The sequence below is a fragment of the Schistocerca piceifrons genome, chromosome 5 (genome assembly GCF_021461385.2).
Source record: "Schistocerca piceifrons isolate TAMUIC-IGC-003096 chromosome 5, iqSchPice1.1, whole genome shotgun sequence".
In the NCBI taxonomy this organism is placed as follows: Eukaryota; Metazoa; Arthropoda; class Insecta; order Orthoptera; family Acrididae; genus Schistocerca; species Schistocerca piceifrons.
The window spans coordinates 22,307,911-22,331,443 of NC_060142.1; the positions used below are offsets into that span (position 1 = coordinate 22,307,911).

The window sequence follows — 23,533 nt, forward strand, 5'->3', positions numbered from 1 at the left end:
AACTTCTGGGCGTCAGGCGAATGTAGCAGCAGGCAAATGTAAACAGTGCTAAGTTAATTGGTGGTGTAGGTTACAGTGGCGGAAATCACAAAAGAGTAAGAAACTGAAGATGCTCATATTTTCTAACGACAAATTTGAATAGGGGTACACTGAAATATGTATAATACTCTTATTAAAACAGAAACTCCACTTAACGACTTTACTGCACAATATGTAAAATTGACTATACAGATGTATAGAGACACAGAAAACACGAACCGAATGCAAACTATACATGCACAATACCCTTCAAAATAAAGCCACACCGACACTACCCGGAAATTACTGAATAATCACACAACTTACTGTGGTCGATAACGAAAACAAACCCATGCCAACAGCTTGCGCTTTAGAACAGTTATCTTTCCACGAAACCCACGCAAGTAAAGGAGAAGCCTTCAATATATAGATCACAATAGATAATAATTTACTTATTTAAGCTACAATATTGCCTTAATAAATTGGGAAAGTATGATTTGTACTTCAATGCTGAGAGACTACAAAATTTAATGGAGTAATTTGTGGCCATTTATGCTTGTTTGTTTTAAACTATTTGCACCAGCAGCTGAAGTAAGCTTCGGTATGCAGCAAGAAAAATATAAGTTTAATGATATTATGACTAAATAAATGAGCATTTTTGGAAATAAGACCAATAATGAGTTTGAAAAGAATTCCATCATTAGAACCAAAAACTGATAATGAATTTATTTCATTTATCAAAACTATTCAATAATCAGTAGACTCAAAAACATTTAACATAATTAAAAATATTCATAAGGAATTGAAGATCATTTATAAAGTAATTAGAAGTTATAATGTTTTTAAAGTTAAAAGAATAATGAATATAAATGATTATATAAATTATTCAAATGAGTATGTCATTAAAGAAATCAGAGTTAGTTAGTACTATTGGGCTACAGGAGTTTCAATTTCATCCAGAATTATTCAGAAAGACCAGGTAAAGAACAAAACATGTACCTAATATAAATTATTGTTACAAATTTCAGGATGTTACTGGAAAAACTCGACTACCTAGAGAACAAAAAATAGTGAGACTAGATCAAATTTATCCACTGAGTAGCAAACTATCCGAGCAAGGAAAAGAGACTGAGCCATCGGAAAAGCATTTTTTTGAAGTTAAAGAAATAAAAACGAGATTAACAAAAAATTTCAAGCTATTAATTATAAAATTGTCTTTATGATGCTGATATTGCTAAACTGAATACTGTTAGTGAAAAAAATTATATAATGAAAGCACTCAATTCTATAGTTGAAGTAGCAAAAAACTTAATTAATTTTAGAAAAGGAGATAAGCTGAATATAACATTGGAAAATCCATAAATGTCTTACACAATTTCTGCAGGATATAAGACATCAAATAATACTTGAGAAGCTGCTCATGTTTTGTGTGACAAAATAAGAGATATATTAACATCTGATGAGACTATTGGTAAAGCAGGTACTTCATTTATTATTCAGATGATAGCAAGTCCTAGAGGCAGAGGTGGTGCAGGTAAAAAAACAATAATCTAGTTGAAGATGAAGACACTAAAAGATGTAGCACAAGAATTAATAGTAGTGATAATTTGTGTTGTCCTAGAGCAATTATAATGGCTTTAACAAACTATGAAAATAATATTTTGGGTTGAGAACTAACTACACAAATTAGAGAAGGAGATAATGTTGAAGAATTGTTGGATATTGAGCTAAATATTGCACATGCTGAGAATTTCAATTAGCTTTCTACAATGGCCTTAGAAAGAAATAAAGACTTGTCAGTATAAAGATGTCAACCATTTTGATGTAATCAATCGTATTAAGGCTTTCTTTGAATCAGTATGGTTCTGTGGTAAATGTAATAAGCCATATAACAACAATTAAAACATAATTTCAAAATAGAGTGAAAAATCTGTATACCATGCAATGGCCTAGGACACGAAACTGTGGAAAACAAGATATGCTATGAAAACTTGCAATAGATACAGTTACAATGAAGAATGCTTAAAAATTCACTAAGAAGTTGTGATACCACTTATAACCGTTAAGGATTAAAATGATTTGTTTGAGATCTAAAGAACATGAACATAACTTCGAACTTTGCATCAACTGTAATCAACTAGTAAAAAACTGAAAATCATGTATTTTGCATGCAAAACAGATTGCAAAAAGATGGTATTTGTGAAAAAAATTTGGTGAGGATTTTATAGTACAAGGTTGTCGAAATTGTAATAAGCATGTTTGTTATATTAATGGAGAATTTAAAGATTTTTATGTTTACCAAGCTGGGAATGTGAATAAATGGTTGCCAGCAAATAGTTTGAGTGCTGTGAAGATGAATTCCCTAAGAGATTGAATTGTACCTATACAGAAAGATACATGTGGTTTGATTATGACTGGTATACATATTCTAAATCTCATAATAGTTTACAATTTTAAAAGAAATACTGTATATAAATTTAAGACAAGTGGTGAATTCTGTAAATGGGTAATATCAGAAAAAACAAGTATTACACTTTCATAGCTCACTATGCTAAAAATATGATTCACAATTCATTGTCAAGTACTGAAGCCATGTAGAGTGGCCATGCAGCTTGAGGCGCCATGTCAGGGAATGTGTGGCCCCTCCTGCCAGAGGATCAGGTCCTCCCTCAAGCATAGGTGTGTGTGTGTGTGTGTGTGTGTGTGTGTGTGTGTGTGTGTGTGTGTGTGTGTTGGTATGTGTGTGTGTGTTTGTGTGCATGCGTGCGTGTGTACACATGCGTGTGTGTGTTTTGTTCTTAGTACAAGGTTAGTTTAAGTTAGTAGTGTGTATGTCTAGAGACCGATGACCTCAGCAGTTTGGTTCCTTAGGAATTCACACACATTTGAACATTTTTACTGCGTTGAAAATACAATAAAACCATATACCATGTACATGGGAAGTAAGCTGATGTTATTAGAGATAAAACACTTAGGTCTAAAAATGATAGACAGCAATAATTTTGAACAAGATCCATTAATTAGTTTCCAAAAACATTTGATTTGAATGAACTGAAGAAAAGATATTTTCCACATTCATTGAATACACATGCAAATGAAAATTACATATGACCAATTCCACGTACTCAACATTATTGTGTTGACACTATGAAACCGAAAGATATAGAAAAATTTCTGAAATGGCATAGGTCCAGAGTTAAAGAAAATTATGCATTCAATATGAAGAAAGAAATTAATGAGTTCTGTAATTCTGCAATAGATATATTGGGAAGAGGTTGTTCAGAATTATTAAAACAGTTTCTAGAGATAACTAATATTGATCCATTCCATTATTTGACAATTTCAGGTGTTTGTATAGCTATCTACAGATCTCATAATTACCTGAAAATACAATCACTGTATAGGATAAACACAAAAAGAAAATTATAGTATAGAATCCATATGGTGGTTAAACAGGTTTCAACAATCATAATATCTTGCATGGTCTTAATGGTGGAGGAGTAAAAATAACCAGGGCAAACATACATGGATTTAATGAAGAAAATAATACTGTTTATCAATACCATGGTTGATTTTGATATGGTTCTAAAAAATGTTTTAAAAATGAGACGATTAGCAATAAAAATAAAAAAAACCATGGATGATCTTTATCAAAAGACTTTAACAAGATGTGCAGAAATACAAAATGAAGGATATAATTTAGTAGAAATCTGGGAAAGTGACTGGCTTATCTCTCCAGAGTATAAGATGCTTAAAACACACAGTTACCAAAACTTTTCGAACCATTGAATCCAAGAGATACTTTTTATGGTGGTCAAACAAATACAGTAAAATTAAGAGCTAAAGCAGACGGTGTTAACACCAAAATAAAATATATTGACGTTGTAGTCTTTATCCTACTGTGCAATTTTATGATTTTTATCCTGAATGGCACCCAAGAAAAATATATAGACCAAGATATTATTGTAAAAATTAGTATGGTTTAATAAAATGTAAAGTAGTGCCACCTAAAAGATTGTATCATCCTGTTTTTTGAGTAACCATAAATGGAAAGCTGTTGTTTCCTCTCTGTGTCATATATACTCAAGAAAAAATAAATAAATGCACTCACAACGATGACGAAAGAAGTTCTATTGGAATATGGACAACTGATGGAGAAAGCTGTAGAAAAAGGATATAAAATTTCAGGTGTCTATGAAGAATGGGATTTTAGAAATAAAAGCAACATATTTAAAAATTACGTGAAAAATTTTATGAAAATAAAATTAGAAACCAGTCCACATGATTTTGAAACTGATAGTGAGTATATCGAGAAAGTTAAAGAGAAATTAAATATTGACTTAGATCCCAGTAGAATAATGGAAAGTCCAGGAAAATGAGCTGTTGCTAAGATATGTCTTAATTCATTATGTGGGAAATATGGGCAAAGGCAAAGTAGGAATCAAAAAGAATACATAGCAAATTTACAGCGATTTTATGAGATATCATTCGATGATCAATTAGATAATATAAATAATTTCATTAAAAACGATATAGTTCAGATAAAGCCACTTTCAGGGATTATTATGTGGAAAAAAATACAGCTACAAATATTTTTATAGCTGCATTCACTAGATCAAATGCAAAGCTTAGATTGTGTGATATGTTAGATAAACTAAAAGGATCTGTTATATATTATGGAACGGATAGTGTAGTATATTTTGATAATATTGTGGAAACAGATTGTAAGTTAGGTAGATGAACTGATGAGTTAGGAAATAACTGAGTTACAGAATGGGCTTCAACTGGCCCAAAAAGTTATTATGATAAGATAAATGGTAAAAAAAGCCTGGATAATAGTAAAGGGAGTCATCTTAAATTATAAGAATATTATAAAGCTGAATGACACATCTTTGGTAAGAGTAATCAAAAGTGAAATAAAGGAAAAGACAGAATTAGAATACAATCAAATCACTAGAGATGTTGATATTAAAAATCTAGTCAACAAACAGGCTAAGTAAGAGTTCACATTTCAGTATGATAAAACAGTAGTTCTAGAAAATTATGATACACTGCCTTGTGGATATTAAAAATTATTTATTATTTAATATATTTTAATAAGATTGAAATAATTTTTCTGTATGTTTTAATAAAGAATGAAATTCATATCGCATTTGTTGTACCATTGATGTGCATTTATTAGTTGATTTTTACTGCATTCTCTATCTTCTAATTCTCTAATTATTGACTGAGGAACTATTAATAATAAGGCATAGGCTTTGACATAATTTTGTGTTATTTTTGGTAATTTATTGATTGGTAAATTATAATTTGCTGCTTTTTTACAGTCATAAAAAAGAGGGAATCTGAGTTTCCTATATCCACTCATATTTCTACGTATATCAGTTTCAGCATAACTATTGACTCTCATTTTGTATTCTTATTTATAAATTTGCATAAATACATTAATAGTGTCATTATTATCCTGACTTCTCAAATTTTCTATAATTACAGATGGTTTGAAACATTTTTTGCAAATATTACATTCAACTAGCCTCTCTCTTGGTTTATAATTTCTATTAACAAAGATGACTAATTCTAATTCATCACTCACATTACTCATATTTACATAGATTAAAAATTTAATGGGATTTCCAATTTTTCAAAGATAGTAATATAAAGGACTGATGCGAATTTCACAATCTGGAGTTCATTATCTGAGTAAATTTTTATTTTTATTTTTTCAGGTTGGGTGGATTTTCTTATTAAATAATCCCCTAGTTCGCTCAACCTACCCGTTTACTACTTATTATTATTTGAGATTACCTTAATGACTAGCTATAGTCCTTCCAACGGAAACTGCAAACGCCTAGTAAAGATGTACACCAAACTTCTCTATGAATCACCAGTAGCCAAACTCCGAAGGGTTGTCGCCTATCCAGTTGTAACTGGTATACATTTTTTCATATTGGTATTGGCCTTGCAGATTGTAGGATGTATTGTTTTTATGAAACACTCAAATCATTTTACGAAATTGTGGAATAAGTATGTATCCACCATTAATTCATGAGCCAGATTTTCGGAAGCGATTCTCTTACTCAAAAAACAAAGCATCCACAAAGCACTTGTTCTGTTTTTCTTGCTAACCTTCTTCCCTGTGGAATGCAAATGCTGGGGAGCTCCACTTACTTCTGCTACCTCAGTTACCTCCAGTTCAATATTATACTGTGTTCTGTGTGAGAACTTCTGGCTCAGAGATGTACTGCTCCAACATTGCCATCAATGTTTCTGAGCATGTGGTTGCAAGTTGTGCAGATGACAGTGCTGCTTGGAAACTGTGGTGTCACCGCCAGACACCACACTTGGTAGGTGGTAGCCTTTAAATCGGCCGCGGTCCGTTAGTATACGTCGGACCCACGTGTCGCCCCTGTCAGTGATTGCAGACCGAGCGCCACCACACGGCAGGTCTAGAGAGACTTCCTAGCACTCGCCCCAGTTGTACAGCCGACATAGCCAGAGATGGATCACTGACAACTACGCTCTCATTTGCCGAGACGATAGTTAGCATAGCCTTCTGCTACGTCATTTGCTACGACCTAGCAAGGCGCCATAGCATTTGATATTGAGATTATAACACGTACCGTCAAGAGCGATGTATACCAATTGTGGATTAAAGTTAAGTATTATATCAACTACGTACTTTATTTCCTACTATTTATTCCCTTAACTGTTCCAGACCTCACGCCAGTCAGCGTGTAATTAAAAGCGTGCATTTCGGCCTCCTCTAGCAACACGGTGTTGGCTCTTCTGCCAACACTACAGAAACACTTACCAACTATATAATCAAAGCTATGCAGTTCCTATGATACATATAGAGCTGCCATGGTGAATGTAATGCTGCATGCAGCGTTGATAAAGAATACAAGTGAACAACCGTGTACATTACTGTGCTGGTTTGAGGCGCTCTGGAATACAATACGTTATCTCAACTCCTACATATTCAGGACGATGTCAACAGGAAGCGAGGAAGGTTCATGACTGAGCAGTCCTTGAGGTACTTTTGCACACCATATTTCAGCTGACGTATTACTGTCCTCATATGGCGACGTACGTCCGACACTTTTACGAAGAATCATCACTTCCCTGGCAAGCATGTTTGCGTAACATATCGTTTATGGGCCATGTCATGGAAATGGTTCGCCAGAAACTACTTTATTAGAGTCCTCAAGTAGCTGTTGATGCTCCTCAGACTGTTATGGGAACAATATGGACGATCACTTTCCAGAATTGTACCTGTGTGCTCTCTGATCACACCACACAAGGATTTGAAGCCCTGGCCGCAGGATGTAGTGGCTGCAAGCAGAATCTAATTCTCAGAGTTCGATATGTATGGATCTGTAACTCCACTCCCCTCATTTAGACACTCTGCAATACGCAGTTCATTCCTCTCTGGTGTATCCTTCTTGGTGCAGACAATTTCACAGGTATTTATGTACGGAATTGACACCAGGCGCCAACGTGTTTAACATTATATGTCCAGTTATGTGCCAGCTTGTTTTCAGAGATGCCATACATAGATGAGTCACAATGTAATTTGCACAACCTAGAAGTGATTACAAACCAATGCTTTACTAAACTCCACCATTCTCAAACCTTCTCTGCCTCGTGATGACTGGGTGTTGTGTGATGTCCTTAGGTTAGTTAGGTTTAAGTAGTTCTAAGTTCTAGGGGACTGATGACCATAGCTGTTAAGTCCCACAGTGCTCAGAGCCATTTGAACCATTTGGACCATTCTCAAACCCAGGAAATAAAAGTAAAATCATAGTAATTTTTAAATAAAATAATTACATCATTTATTCTCTGCCTGGCACAAAACAGCCCTGTGGTCAAAGGTATAAGCTATAACCGAATGGTTGAACTGACTCTTTAAAGCAAACGACATCCTGTCTATTGATTAAAGTGAAGGATATTACACATTTCTTTCTATTGTATTAGACACGAATCACAGGTAATTTATCTTATATTTCACAAACAGGGCCCCTGGCTCAGAAGATATGCCCTCCATTGAGATCGTTACGAGACACAGTCGTGACAAAAATATTCCATCTTTTGTGCGAGATATGGGACACGTATAACATCTTCCGACATAAAGAGGTACGAAATAACTAAAATTGCCAGGAAAGGGTGTTGATAGCTGTGAATATTACTGAACTATCAGTTATGGCTCCATAATAAGGCACGAAATTGCCAGGAAATGTTTACAGAAAAATAGGAAAATAAATACAGGCCAACGATAAGGAGCATTAGTTTGGATTCTGGCGAAACATAGGAACATGAGAATCAATACTGACGCTACGACACATCTTAACAGATGGGTTCCTAAAATGCAGACTTAAGTTATAGTATTTGTAGATATAGGGAAATTTTTTGACAATGTTTACTGAACGATACTCGTTGGAGTTCTTCCTGAAGGTAGGAGGGATAAAATATAGGGAAGTGAAGGTTATCTGCAACTTGCATAGAAACCAGCCTGCGGCTGTAGAAGTCGCTGAATATGAAAGGGAGGCAAAAGTCGAGAAGAGAGTCAGACCGGGTTGTAACTTACCCTCATGTTCTTCAGTGTGTACACTGAGCAAGTGGTAACCGAAACCAGTGATATTTTTGGGAAGGAAATGAAGTTCAGGGAAAAGAAATGGGGTTAGAAGATGCCCACCAAGAAAACTGCAGGAAGGTTAGTGAAATGTAGTCTAACCAAATGAAGTAATGCTGAGGCAATTAGCTTTAGGGATGAATCACTCATGCGTTTAGAGGAATTTTACCATTTTGACAGCAAATAAGTGATAATGGTCGAAGTAGAGAGGATTTAAAATATGGGCTGGTAATATTAAGAAAATCTTTTCTGAAAAAGAGGATCTACTTTTACATTAAATACGTTTAAATATGAGGAAGTTTTTGTCTTTAAGTATATATAAGGAAGTAGAATTTGTTCAAAAACCAGTTCAGACACGAAACAAATAGAAGGTTCTGAAATGTGGTGCTAGAGAAGGTTAAAGTGGTAGGTCTAATATCTGATGAGGAGGTGTTGTACTGAGTTGGAAAAAAATAAATAGTTGAACTACAAAAAGAATTCAGTCAATAATGCACATGCTAGGGCATGAAGGAATAGTCAATCTGGTAACCTGTGGAAGCACCGAAGGTTAAGAAATGGATGTAGGCTGCAATAGTTATAGGAAAATGAATGGACTTGCACGTGTTAGGCTACAATCTTCAGACTGAACACTAACAGCAACAGCTTTTCATTCTTAGTCATTAAAACTAAAGTCCGACCGAACAGTCCTGGGAAGGCCCAACGGTACCGACTGGCCACCGTGTTACTCTCAGCCCACAGGCGTCACTGGATGTGGATATGGAAGGCCTTGTGGTCAGCACTGCTCTCCCGGCCGTATGTCAGTTTACGAGACCATAGCCGCTATTTCTCAATTAAGTAGCTCTTCAGTTTGCGTCACAAGGGCTGAGTGCACCCTGCTTGCCAACAGCGCTCCACAGACCGGATGGTCACCCATCCAAGTACTAGCCCAGTCCGAAAGTGCATAACTTCGGTGATCTGACGGGAACAGGTGCTATCACTGGCGCAAGGCCGTTGGCATACTTAGTCATTAATGTTAAAATAATTCTTATTAGTGTTATCCATACACCAATGTCCAAATTTTACTATCAGATTAATACGAACTTCCCTGTACGTTTGTCATAGTAAATTTTTTGAAAAATTGACCTTCCATGCCCAGAGAAAAGTGAGTGACACATTACACGCTTTTTTCCAATTTAACACACATTAACGATCACTGTTCCGTAATTGTGTCTAAAACAAATAAGAAATGGAGTATGTGAATGTTGGTCGTAAAATGCACGGAAGTTCAGAGCAGCGAAGGTGGTGAATTTTAACGCTACATTTATGGAAACTTCGTTCTGCCCTATCTCAGCTGACGTCAGGCGAAAGCGACGTAATTGCTCATTGTAAATGCGCTATGCTGACGTGTACTGAGATATGAGACAGTAAACAACGCAACCCGTTATCTTCGTAACGCTTCGATGGCTGAGCACGTCGAAAACAGGAAGGAGGACATTGCTTACGCACGATATAGGGTCTGCGTGAGAACAACGAGGTAAGTCGTCAACATCGGGAGATACCCAATTACTGGTCTCTCAAACGTCAAATCATTTTCTGCTGTCGATGGACGTTTAAAAGCGAAACAATTATCACACTATGCAGTGGCGGATATGCGTGGGGGGCGGGGGGGGGGGAGGCGCGACCCCCCTTGCGGAACCACCTGCAATGCCACCCGGTCCGCCCCCGCCAATCAGTCCACACACCATTCGTTCGTCTCTTTATTCAGTCGACTCGACTGGATCGAGTTATCGAGTAGTTGTACTTTCCTATGTAGCACGAACGTCCGCGTCATCGTATTTTCTACGTTTCTGTCTGACACATAGATAGCTAACACGTACCTACGATAAAAGTCGCGGCCATTCTAATGATATTAATACGTTATTCTGTCTGGCGTTTGTTCGAGAAAAATCGCGAATATTCTGCTGTTTTCTTGTACAGAGAACCTTCGATACGTAGTGTTACTAAATACGGACTATTCGCCGTAGGAAGCTGGCTTACATTCAGAAGCAGAAATATTAAGACTGAAGAATGAATAAGTAAAATCTAATTGTAGCAAGTGCAAGTGTGTAGTGTAGTCAAGAGTGTGATTGATCAGTTGATTGTGAAGTATTAATAGCAGTAATTCGCAGTAATTTCTCAGTAAAAATATTGTTACAGACTCGTAACAATATTTTTACTAATAATGTAACAATACTTAGCCATACCTAATTCGTAATACGACTTAGGTATGGGAAACCATTGATGCGTATATCTCCGGTAATAGGGACTTTCGAGAAGATTTCTAAAAACGCAATGTTACTATTAATGCCCTCTGTCGAATGCAGTAGAAAAGAACGGAATCGACAATACATTTAAATTGCCGAATGACGTCCTTAGTGGAAACTCGCTCTTGTATTAAAACGTCGTAAGGTACATATTGGCTTGTCGCTTTCACAGTAGGTATTTACTCACACTCCATAAAAGACTGCATGGCAGCATTCTGGAAGCGAATGTTCTCGAAAGTACCGAGACATACCGGGTGATCAAAAAGTCAGTGTAAATTTGAAAACTTAATAAACCACGGAATAATATAGATAGAGAGGTAAAAACTGACACACATGCTCGGAACGACATCGGGTTTTATTAGCACCACCCCATATTGCTAGACGCATGAAAGATCTCGTGCGCGCGTCGTTTGGTGATGATCGTGTGCTCAGCCGCCATTTTCGTCATGCTCGGCCTACCAGGTCCCCAGACCTCAGACCGTGCGATTATTGGCTTTGGGGTTACTTGAAGTCGCAAGTGTATCGTGATCGACCGACATCTCTAGGGATGCTGAAAGACAAAATCCGACGCCAATGCCTCACCATAACTCCGGACATGCTTTACAGTGCTGTTCACGACATTATTCCTCGACTACAGCTATTGTTGAGGAATGATGGTGGACATATTGAGCATTTCCTGTAAAGAACATCATCTTTGCTTTGTCTTACTTTGTTATGCTAATTATTGCTATTCTGATCAGATGAAGCGCCATCTGTCGGACATTTTTTGAACTTTTGTATTTTTTTGGTTCTAATAAAACCCCATGTCATTCCAAGCATGTGTGTCAATTTGTACCTCTCTATCTACATAATTCCGTGATTTATTCAGCTTTCAAATTTATACTGACTTTTTGATCACCCGGTATATACAAAGGGCGTTCAGAAACTTTTCCACAGACGTCTCTATTTTTTTTTTTTTTTTTTTTTTTTTGCAGGAGGAGAATGAAATTTTTTGTGAACATACTTGGAACATTTAGCTATACGTTGAGCGTCCTCAATGTAGCCTCCATCAGCTGTGACGCATCTGGCCCAACGTTCTTTCCATGATGCAAATGCCCTTTGGTAAAATTCTGGAGATTGACTTTTACACCATCGCTTGACACAAGAAATAAGGTCTTTCTCACTATCAAATGATTTATCGCGCCGGTGGGCCTTCAGAGAGGTAAAAATCAGATGGAGCCAAGTCCGAAAGCCGGCCGGGCTGGCCGAGCGGTTCTAGGCCCTACAGTCTGGAACCGCGCGACCGCTACGGTCGCAGGTTCGAATCCTGCCTCGGGCATGGATGTTTGTGATGTCCTTAGGTTAGTTAGGTTTAAGTAGTTCTAAGTTCTAGGGCTCTAATGACCTCAGAAGTTAAGTCCCATAGTGCTCAGAGCCATTTGAACCAAGTCCGGAATGTAGGGAGGATGAGGAACAATTTTCCAACCCATTTTCCTGATTTTCTCCTGTGTCATTAATACTTCATGGGATTTGGTATTGTCATGGTGTAGTCTGACGAGGTGACCCTGAAGCTGTGGTCTGTGGGTCTTGATGGCACGTCGCAGCTTGCCCAAAGACAGACAGTAATTGTCCCAGATAACTGTGGAGCCAGGTTCCAAAAAGTCAATGAAAATAACGCCACACTGATCCCAGAGGAAGAAGGCCATCAGCTTTCGGCCTGCTGTTCGTGAAAGTCTTGGTTTCTTCTTCCGAGGGAACCCGTATGACGCCACTACATGGATTGGGTTTTGCTCTCATGTTCGAAAAAAAAAAAAAAAAAAAAAAAAGCATGTTCCATCCTGGGCAATGACGCCGTCAAAACACTGTTTCCACTCTTCAATAAAGGTCCTAATAAGACCATCGCACGCATTCTTCCTCATTGTTTTCATTTCTCTTTTCAATAATCTAGGCACCTGACCTGCACAGATTTTTCTATACCCTACTGACTATACCAGTGACATCACACTACCCAGTGACAAACGAATCATTTCAGCAAGCGATCGTGTCATCACACATCTGTCATTTTGGATGATCTGATCAATGGTCTCCTTATTCACATCTCTCACTGCCGTCGATGGTCTACCGCATCGTGAATTGTCCAGTAAAGAGAAATCACCTTCTTTAAACCTCTGCAACCACAACTGCGATCCACTGGATCCTCCCCATAAACAGGAAGCAACTTCCTCTGAATCGGTGGCAGAGTCATTACCGGTCTTGAAGAGGAACTCCATCATCGACCGTTATCGCAAGCTGACATCTACTACACGGTCCATTATGGCTCACCTGTAAGTAAAAGAAAATACTTTTATACACCAACTTATAGCTGAATGTTCCAAGTATGTTCACAAAAAATTTCATTCCTCTCCTGCAAAAAATAAAAAATCAGAGACGACTGTGCAAAACTTTTTGAACGCCCTTTGTACAAGGGAAGCAGAGTCGCTGCCAGGTAGTCAGTTAGAAAGCTACAATCGTCGCGATAACTTGGAAGTGATAAAAGGTAAACAACTGCAACTATTGGCTATTACCACGGACTTCAGTCAGTGTTGTGCTTAGCGATGTTAGAAATACGCGGAATATGACCGTGTGTGTATTAGTGCTAAGTGTGCTATTGTTGCATTTTTCAGTGCGAATAAAGTGTTTATTCGAGAATAACTTGCATCTAATTTACCTACGTCGTAACAATATAATGAAATGAATCGTTATGTAATAAGAAAAAGAAAAGTAGAAATATCTGAAGATTCCGGTCACCATTTAGCCGCAAGAACATCACCAGATGTACAGGCAGATCCTAGCACTTCGTCGAAACATCCACAACAAAGTTCATCGACTAATTCCTTTAATCTCACGGATATTGGCAATTATTTGGATATATTAGCGTCAGGAAATATTAGTGGTGGTATAAAACAGGAAACCTGAAAAAGGTTATATCTTTCCTATTTCCGAGCACAACAAGAGAGGACGGGTTGAACGCAGACAAGTGCACCATAATCACTTTGAACAGTATCCATAGCTAGTGTTCTCACAAGTTAAACAGGTACTTCTTTGCACTAACTGTTCAATTTTTGTGAATAATAAAACGGTTGGAGGAAATCTGTTGTCGCCAAGAAACCTGTGACTGAACCACTAACAAAGTTTTCCAGACTTACTGGTAAAGATAGTGACCTTGAGACCCACTTCCAGCTCAAGTACCTCGTAGGAACGTCAACAGATGCAAAATTATTTTTGGCGACAGGAGACAACCGCGAACTTGAGGTCGTAAATCAACTGTCAAGGCAGTGAACGGAAAGCAGAATGAAAACAGATATCGTCTTGTACCTATAATAAAACCAATCATACTTCATGGAAAGCAAAATATTCCTCTGCGGAGGCATAGAGATGATGGGAGTCTATTAGAAAATGAAAATGATCGTGAATGTATAGTGAGTAACGAGGAAACTTCAGAGTTCTTCTAAGATTTAGAACTGACGCTGGAGATCGAAACTAAAACATCACCTTGAGACCACTAAAGCGAACGCCACTTATATAAGTAAAACAACGTGTAACGAACCTAATTATACTGTCAAACAGTGATGTTATCGAGAATACTGGAGGAACTGAAAGATATTATTACAGCATAATCTTCGATGAGACTACGGAAATAGAGCACATCGCCCAACTGAGTTTAGCTGTTGATGGTCACGGCAAATTACAAGAAAGATTTTTGGGTTTCGTTGACATCCATAAAGACTATAACTGTAGTGGAAACATTGATGATGAACCTCAGGAGAGTCAAGATGAAGAGCGTAGCGTTACTGGTGAAGTATTAGGTACTACGATTCTAAGGAGAATGGAAAGCCTTTCAGTGTCACTGGACCCCTGTGTGGGTATAGGCTGTGATGGTTGCTCAGTTAATATGTCAGAATTGAAAGGAGCTGTGGCTACAACAAAAAAGAAAACCATCAACGCGCAAGTAGCACCGTGTCGAAGTCATCAGCTCAACCTCGCTGTGTCTCGCAGTTGCAAAGTTGTAACTCACCTGGTACTACTGGAGAAGTAGTATCGTACTTTACAGCGTCCAGCAAGCGTTTCGCAACTCTGAAAAGCCACCCAAAACACTCGCTGCAGTCATATTGTCAAACGAGGTGCGTTTACAATGAGTGACTTTATAACACATCCAGTCAGCAAAATTTTACAAGACCATTGCTTGGACGTCACGGCCGCGCTGGATTAGCCGAGTGGTGTAAGGCGCTGCAGTCATGGACTGTGCGGCTGGTCCCGGCGGAGGTTCGAGTCCTCCCTCGGGCATGGGTGTGTGTGTTTGTCCTTAGGATAATTTTGGTTAAGTAGTGTGTAAGCTTAGGGACAGATGACCTTAGCACTCAAGTCCCATAAGATTTCACACACATTTGAACATTTGGACGTCCCGGTGGCAAAAGCAAAATTAGATTCGACGCTCAGGGTGTACGACGGCATGAGGGCTAATGCTGATGGCTATTTTGCTAGTATTATTGAGGAGGCGAAGGAAGTTATGGAAGAGTTAGACGAGCAAACAACGACTATAGTATCAGTTCATAAAATGAATTATCGCTTTCGCTAGCGAGAGCGCAGCATTGTAAATAATAGCGTTGACTTGTTAGCGTTCCGTGATTTTTAACACATTTGTGTATTCCGTGATTTTACTAAAGATTTTCTTCTCTAAGCTGAGACCTGACTACAGAAGAAAGTATTTTAAAAGGAGGTGTACTTCTATTTGTTAAAAAGGAAAGGACAGCAGCCATTGCTGCGCGATATAAGATAATATTAATTTTTGTCAGTATACGCTTTTGTAAGAAAATGAATCTCGTGGTAGCTGTGCATTGAGAAGAACGTTTTATGAAATAATAATTGTTATCTTAAAAGGTAAAATTTTTCTGAGTTTAAAAGTGAATATTATGCTCATCTTTCCTCTCCTAATAATTACGATATAAAGTGCAAGCAAGCAGCAGACTTAGGATTTTGAATGCTAGGTAGTACTGTGCAACCCCTGTTTAATATCACGGTCTTTTGGAATGAACAGATTCTCTTTTGTGAAAAGCGAAAAATTGTGGAACTTGCCCTACCGACAGAATCATATTTGTTCAGAATGGTATCTGTCTGAATTGCTCTTCAATAACAACGTCAAGAATTTTTCAGAGCTACATTACGACGCAGATCTTGAAAAGCTGTGTCTTACGCCGACTGTTAAGAAAAACTTTAACCTTGAGTGCGCTCGGTTGCACCGGAGACATTGCTGAACAGATTGATAATTTTCTCTTTTTCAGCCAAGAAGACAGTAATTAAGATCCACAGCATTAAATATTTTATTTTTCATGAAAAGGTCAATTTCAATTTTCACACTAAAACGTAACGACAAAGGACAGATTTATTTAAATCATTTAATACTAGGAAGGAAAGAGGACCAGGTAATAGTAGAGAACAGTAGTTACAATTAATTTTTCAGCGGAAAGTTTCGAGGCTGCCTGTCTTTTCCATTTACTCTTATCGGGAATGCTTAATATTTGTTCTAGTGGCCAAGGGAGAAAAATTGGCGACCAACTTATCAGGATATCCTTGATAATATGAATGTATGTATTGTATTTATGTGATCTGTATATTTTGTGTATTTCTTCTGTTGTATGCATATTTACTGGACGAGTTGTGCGGCCAACTGTATGCAGAGAGGCCAATCTATATGCTCACTGATACCATTAATGAAAACTGCAGTCAACTCTACGGAATACAGGCAAGCAACTGCAACCAGTCCGGCTCTGTGACACTCAATCTTCTTACTATAGTCTTTTCCTTACACTGTGAATAATAGATGTGTTTTGGTTATATGTGTACTCTTGTCTATAAAAAATGTGTTTGAAATCTTATGGGACTTAACTGCTAAGATCATCAGTCCCTAAGCTTACACACTACTTAACCTAAAATATCCTAAGGATAAACACACACACCCATGCCCGAGGGAGGACTCGAACCTCCGCCAGGACCAGCCGCACAGTCCATGACGGCTTTTAGCAGATCATGCTATTTGAAGGGGAGCGAATGTTTCTTATTGGCTCGATCGGTGTGGCTTTGGGACATTAGGATTCTAGGAATGGCTCTTGGGAGCAAGGTGGGTTTTCTGTAAGAAATAGAGTGTTGAAACGGTGTTGAGAGGTTATAGGATGAGCTTCGTTTCGAGACGTGACAGAGGAGAGAGTTGATATTGCAAAGGAGTGAGTGATGGAAACTGAGCTAGAGGTCGTGAATACTTTACATATTTAATGGATTTCTAATGGAAGTGGGACTTTGACTCATTGAGTTGGTACGAACTATACCTGTGAGCGATCACCATAAGAATTGCTTCAGGGAACTTTGACGTGAATTCCCGCTGTCCCGGGGCTATTTGTGCCTTGTTAAAAGCACAGGACTTTGTTATTTTGACAAATAGAAATGATTTATCAATTTCAGGGAAGTCTCTACCATTGTGATTACGCAGATTTACGTGATCTTGGTTGAAATTGAATATTAGGTCTGTATTATTTAAACTGAATTATTTAAGGACTATCATTTTCTAGATACTCTTTCACGTGATTGATTGGATAAGTTATGACTCTTATCCAATATAGATTTGTAATGTCGTCCACTTCAACTTATTACCAGCTTTTATTGCCTTTTATTATTAGTAGTTAGGACCCATTCGGAAAACATTGACGAACTCATTCAGAAGTTTGACAGGAAAAGGTTCTTCACCACCATAGATCTCCAAATGTCCAATTGGCAGCTCAAACTAAATCCCGATTCAAGACAATATACTGCATTCGTATATGCTGGACGAAGTTTTCAATTCAAAGTTTTACCTTTTGGACGGAATGTCAGCTCCGGCGTATTTATTCAATCATTAGCTGCTGTTTTAGGTCCGGAACTGGAAATGAGCTGACATTGTTTTGTTGATGATATTTTAATAGTTACATCGTCATGGGAAGACCACACAGAACCCTTATCCAGAGTCCTTACAACTTTTGAAAGCTCAAGAACTACTGCGAACCTACAAAAAACTCTCTTCGCACTCGATTGGGTCAAGTTCCTCGGACACATGATTGACGACAAAGAAATATTACCCGACGCAGCTAAGATCAGTGCAATAAAGAATTTTCCGGCTCCATGCAATATGAAACAGCTGAAATCTTATCTCGGTCTGACGTCATTCTTTCGCCGTTTCATTGAAGATCAGTCTATGAATGCGGAGGTGCTGCATCAGTTATTGAAGAAGAATAGACCATGGAGGTGGACGCGAGAATGTCAAACTGCTTTTTAGAATGCCAAGAATGCTCTTGTAAATGCAAGACTACTGCATCACCCTGGTATGAACCTTGAATTTGGATTGTTGTCTGACTAGTCCACCACTGGACTGGGAGCGTGCTTGTTCAGTATCAAGAATATTGATTGACAACCAACCTCTTGCCCCATCGCGTTTGCGAGTAGAGTTTCATCGTGTTGGGAGAGATCGTACACTACAACGGAATTAGAAGCACCAGCGGTGGTGCAGGCATTCAGTAAATTCCAGTACCACCAACAGAGGGCGGACGGCTGTTTACTGCCACCACCAAGCGTTGTCCTTTCTTCAACAATGCAAGTTACTTCATGCGAGACTCTCTCGATGGACCTTAGCACTTCAAGAGTATAACTTGACAGTAGTATATGTTCAAGGGAAGCACAACCAAATAGTGGATGCTTTGTCACGTCTACCTGAAGATATGGAATCCGATCTTGGAACTGCGAATGAAGAACAGGAGCATAAGATACTATTGATGAAGGATTTTGAGAGCAGAAGATACTATCTATTAGTAGATGCAAAATCCTGTCGTCATAAGGCGCATAAATATGCATATTTCCACACAATGATTAGTAGAATGATCAATTTACCGCCAAAAAATCAACCATACACAAAGAAATTGCTGTACTCCAATATGTTGCCCGACAGAACGATTTCATACCAAACACAGTAATTCAAATCTATGAAATAACACTAAACTACACATAACGAAATCCATAACAACATAAAATTTGTAAGAGAATCACCAACGAAACGGAAACCCCACACATAAAATTATATATCTAGGAAACATATCTAATATATTGAATGCATTACTAAACAATACAACAGCAAAATTCTCTTAATAAACCAGTGAAAAATTACAGTGAATCCATTTAGGGAAAACGCAATTACGAGTTCACAACAACCCATACCTATACAAAATCGAATGTAAAATTTGTAAAAAATAGTTATATATGTCGAACAGGATGAAATATTGACATTAGATATTGAGAGTGCGTGAGAAATTACGAGCGTAATGTATCCATTTTTTCCTTCTCATTACAGACTGAGAACCACAAAGCAGAACGTATAGAACAAGCGACGAAAATCCTCTACGTAATACGGAAGGGATTAATGGTGAACGTTCTTAAAGAAATGGTGATATATATGCCCACCATTAAATAACCATAGACTGTACTAAAACGAGAAACAAATTTTAAAAGTAACAACTGTATAGAATATTTTATTGAAATCTTAAAGTAGGATAAACACCGACACTTCATAGTCAAAGACAAATTTAGCAGCAAAGATTAAACGATTAACCAACTTAGTTCTTTGCCTCTATAAAGCAAGTTTGTGAACCAATATCATCTCTTGTTCAGCTGTCAGGAATTTGTTAACATATAACTATAAACTAAAGTACTTTTGACAGCATCCATTGATGTGAAAAATGACAAACAAATTGTCAAAAACATAGATCACCAAATCATAGCAATTTAACAAGCGACAACGCCCACCGATGTGAAATGGAAGTCCAGAATAACGAGAAGAAAGAAAACGTATACACACAATACATAGCCATAACACATAACTAAAAACTGTGAAGCGACTAATGATACAATTCTATATACTGACGGTGGTAGCTGTTGGCATAATAGGCCAACTGGAATAAGGAAATACGACTGAAGCAGCGGACCTGGATTCATATATGTGTAAAGTCACCAGCTACACATTTCACGCTGGAGGCCCCGAAGAATGTACATTATCTTTCTGTTGATTTCATGAGATTTCTTTTTAGCCAGCTTCCCCTTTCCTCTACGGTTCCTGCTCGTCGGTACATGAGATCTGCCTGGTGGTGGCAGAACGATGGTTGTTCAAACGCTTTTCCAGTTCACAACAGTATCGCCAAGAGTGGACTTTGGTAGCTTTAGAAGAGTTGAGATGCCCCTGGTGGAGCTGTTACTCGCTTGACACCGAATTCCTAGTCCACATTTGAAGTCGATAAGATCTCTTGACAGACCCGTTCTGGAGCTGTAGCTGCTCCACTAACAACCCAGTACTGCCCGCCTCCTTTAATACTGGCGGGTCCGCCTCACGTGACGTTAGTGGTGACTCCCGCATTACACATTGGTGTGCAGATATTTGTGATCATGCTGCGATTTCAGCACTCGCAGACAAGGATGGCTACTATGCAGACACTGCAGCGTAATCCAAGTAGTGACGTCGTATTAATCTTATAACTGTGCAGTGTAGTGGAACCTCAAGTAAACTGTCCGGAGTGCTGTAAGAACCTAGGACTCTATAAAAGTCCCATAACTAGTTGAAGTGATTGGAAGTGACGGGGAAGGACTTGGAACGCAGTACTCACGGTGAGTGGACAGCGGGAGCAGGCTCGTGGGCTGCGGGAGCCGGTGGAGTGAGGCAGTGAGGGGCCCCCTGTCTGCACAGTGGGCGCGATGGTCGGCGGCGGGGCTGCCGCTATCTGGGCGACCACGACCGGTGACGCTTGTCAGGGCCGGGAGCAGGTTTTTATGTCTGTGTAGTTAGAGGGGCGAAGGAACGTGCGTGCGTCCGTAGAAGGAAAACGGGACGTGTTCAGTTCTGTGTGCTCAGCCAATTGAAGTGAGTGACAAATTAAACACCTGAAGTTACCAGGGATAAAATACAGGGAGTCATAGAGCATCTACACGACAAAGCAGGCTGCAGTTTTAAGAGTCGTAGCACATGAAAAGGAAGCGGTAGTAGAGAAGGGAATATCGGTTCAGTCGATCCCCGTGTTGTTTAATCTGTACATGGAGCAAGCAATGAAGAAGCTAAGGGGAGAGGGAAAGGGGGAAAGGGAAAGCGAAACTATAAGGAAGAAATAAAAACTTAGACATCTTCCGACGATACTGTAATTCCTTCACAGGTAGCAAAAGACTTGGAAGGTCAGTTTATAAGAGAATTAAGAGTGTCCTCGAAATAGCCTACGATATTAACATCAACAAATGCAATACTACGGAAGTAAGGTGCAAATAAATTATATTACGTAACGGTGAGGTTATTAGATTAGGAAATGAATATGGTACTAGGCAAATACATATTTTTTGTCATCTGAGAGCAAAATAACCCACGATGACCAAGAGAAATAGAACACAAAATAGAAACTGGTAGAAGTAATTAATACTCACCTGAAATACGCTGCATGACACAGAAAGTCAGGTAACTGGAAAAGGAGGAGGGAACAAAACGAAATTTCAGGGACTGAGAGGGTATGTAATGTTGTTTCAGTGAGTACAAAACCGATTCAAATCTGCAAAAGTACTTGGCTGTACAATCTACTCATCAGTATAACGTTGCTCCCTCTTTCGCCTGGAAGCAAGATCTGATTCGGTTGTCTCCTCTCCTTAGGAAAGCAGTCTCACAAATATTGTAACTGGTCATTCATGTCCACCATGTTGTCACTGAAACGCAGCAATTTTGAAATATGTGAAAAATTTGAATATTTATTGGATAAATTGGTCCTCCAAATTCAGCATTTTGTTTAAATGAAGAAATAATATTAGTTTCTCTATAAAAATGATCATTATGTCTAACAAACATTCCATCAGCTAGATTGAAATTAATATTTATGAGCTCTAATGGGATAAGTTTAGGAACATTATTAGCAAATGCTTTTTCATTTTATCTTCTTTAATCTGTATATTAGGTTTCTTCGACTGCATAAATTTTGCTACATTTTTCAAACTGTATTTACGAAGAGGAGCGTCCATTGTTTCGGCGTTAGTATATAATTTCTTATTCTTGTTGTAATATTTGAAGTTAAAGAAGTTGAATGAAAGCAACTAATGAAACACATTTATGAGTTTCTTTTATTGGATGAGTTAATCTTTTTGTACTAGGTGCAGCCAGCTGAGATTATGTCAGCACCAACGATGCCAGTCATCGGGGTTCCAAGGAAATACTTGGGTCCTTTCGACAGCTGGCTAAATTGGCGAAAGGGCCAAGCTGACGATCGCTGCCAAGCTGACAATTGGCAGCATCGTACCCAGGGTGGACCGAGGTCTTCTGGTCTGGAGTCGAGTGGACAATCTAAACCAGAGGCTACATCGACTCTTTGATGAAAATGGTTGCAAATTCCTCGACCCAGGCTATGGGGTGAAAGGTTGTAGGACGCCCCTCGATAGATCAGGGGTGCACTACACACAGGAAGCAGCTACATCGGTAGCACAAGACTTGTGGTGTGCACATGGGTTTTTATTAGATTAAGTTCCTCCGAACGGGAAACAAAGTGTTGGACTGAAAAATTACCAGTTCATGACACTGATGTGGGTGTGCCAACTTTAAAAATTGTTAGTTCGCCTAAACAGGTCATTCCAGAGGATTTAAATATGCTAAATCTGATGTCAGTAAATTGTCGAAGTGTCTGTAGCAAGATCGCCCAGTTACTCTCCGAAATAAACAGCAGTAATTCCAAGATTGTGTTAGGTACTGAAAGCTGCTTGAAACCAGACATAAACAGCAGTGAAATTTGGAACTCGGAGTGGACAGTGTTTAGTAAGGATGGGACTGATGTTATGGGAGGTGGTGTGTTCATTGCAGTTAAAAGCTGTTTAAACGCAGTTGAGATCGATACTGGGTCAGACTGTGAAATAGGATAAAGCTGTCAACCATACAAGGAGTGACCATTGTTATACGATGTTTTTATAGACCACCAACATCCGCAACAAACGTCGCAGATCGTTTCAGGGAAAGTCTTAAGTACGTAGGAAATAAATATCCAAATTATCCGTTAGTTATAAGTGGAGACTTTAATCTGGCGTCCATTGATTGCGAAAACACGTTTACCACAGGCGGCAGAAGCAAAGACTCGTGTGAAGTGATCGTAGGAGCGCTCTCAACATACAACCTTGAGCAAATGGTTAGAAAACCAACTCCAGATGGGAACATATTAGATATCATGGTGACAAACAGACCTGATCTTTTTGATCGTTTAATCTAGAAGAAGGTATTAGCGACCTTGGTTCAACAAACGTATTGGGAAGTTCCTGAGAAGGCAGAGAATTTTGTACAGTCATTTTACACACAGTCCCTGCCCTGCTGACAAACACAAATTATGCAAAATGAAAGCAGCTGTCAAAAGGTCAATGGGAGATTATTTAACGAATTTGAAAGCAATATTTTATCTGTAGATTCTTACCAAAAATTTTGGTTGTATGTAATATCTATCAATACTACAAATAATTCAGTACCTTCTCTTGCTGACAGTATGGGTAATGTAACGGATGATGTTAAACAGCAGACCGA

At 38.4% G+C, this 23,533-nt stretch overlaps 1 protein-coding gene across 1 annotated transcript in view; it reads right to left on the reverse strand.

Moving 5' to 3' along the window:
- LOC124798603 (UDP-glucosyltransferase 2-like) overlaps positions 1 to 20,704 on the reverse strand; it is a 109,062-nt gene extending 88,358 nt beyond the window's left edge. The window contains exon 1 of the mRNA XM_047262076.1: positions 20,616 to 20,704. The gene's annotated coding sequence lies outside the window, so the exon portion shown is untranslated. The remainder of the gene's footprint in view (positions 1 to 20,615) is intronic.
- Positions 20,705 to 23,533: the final 2,829 nt, after the last annotated feature.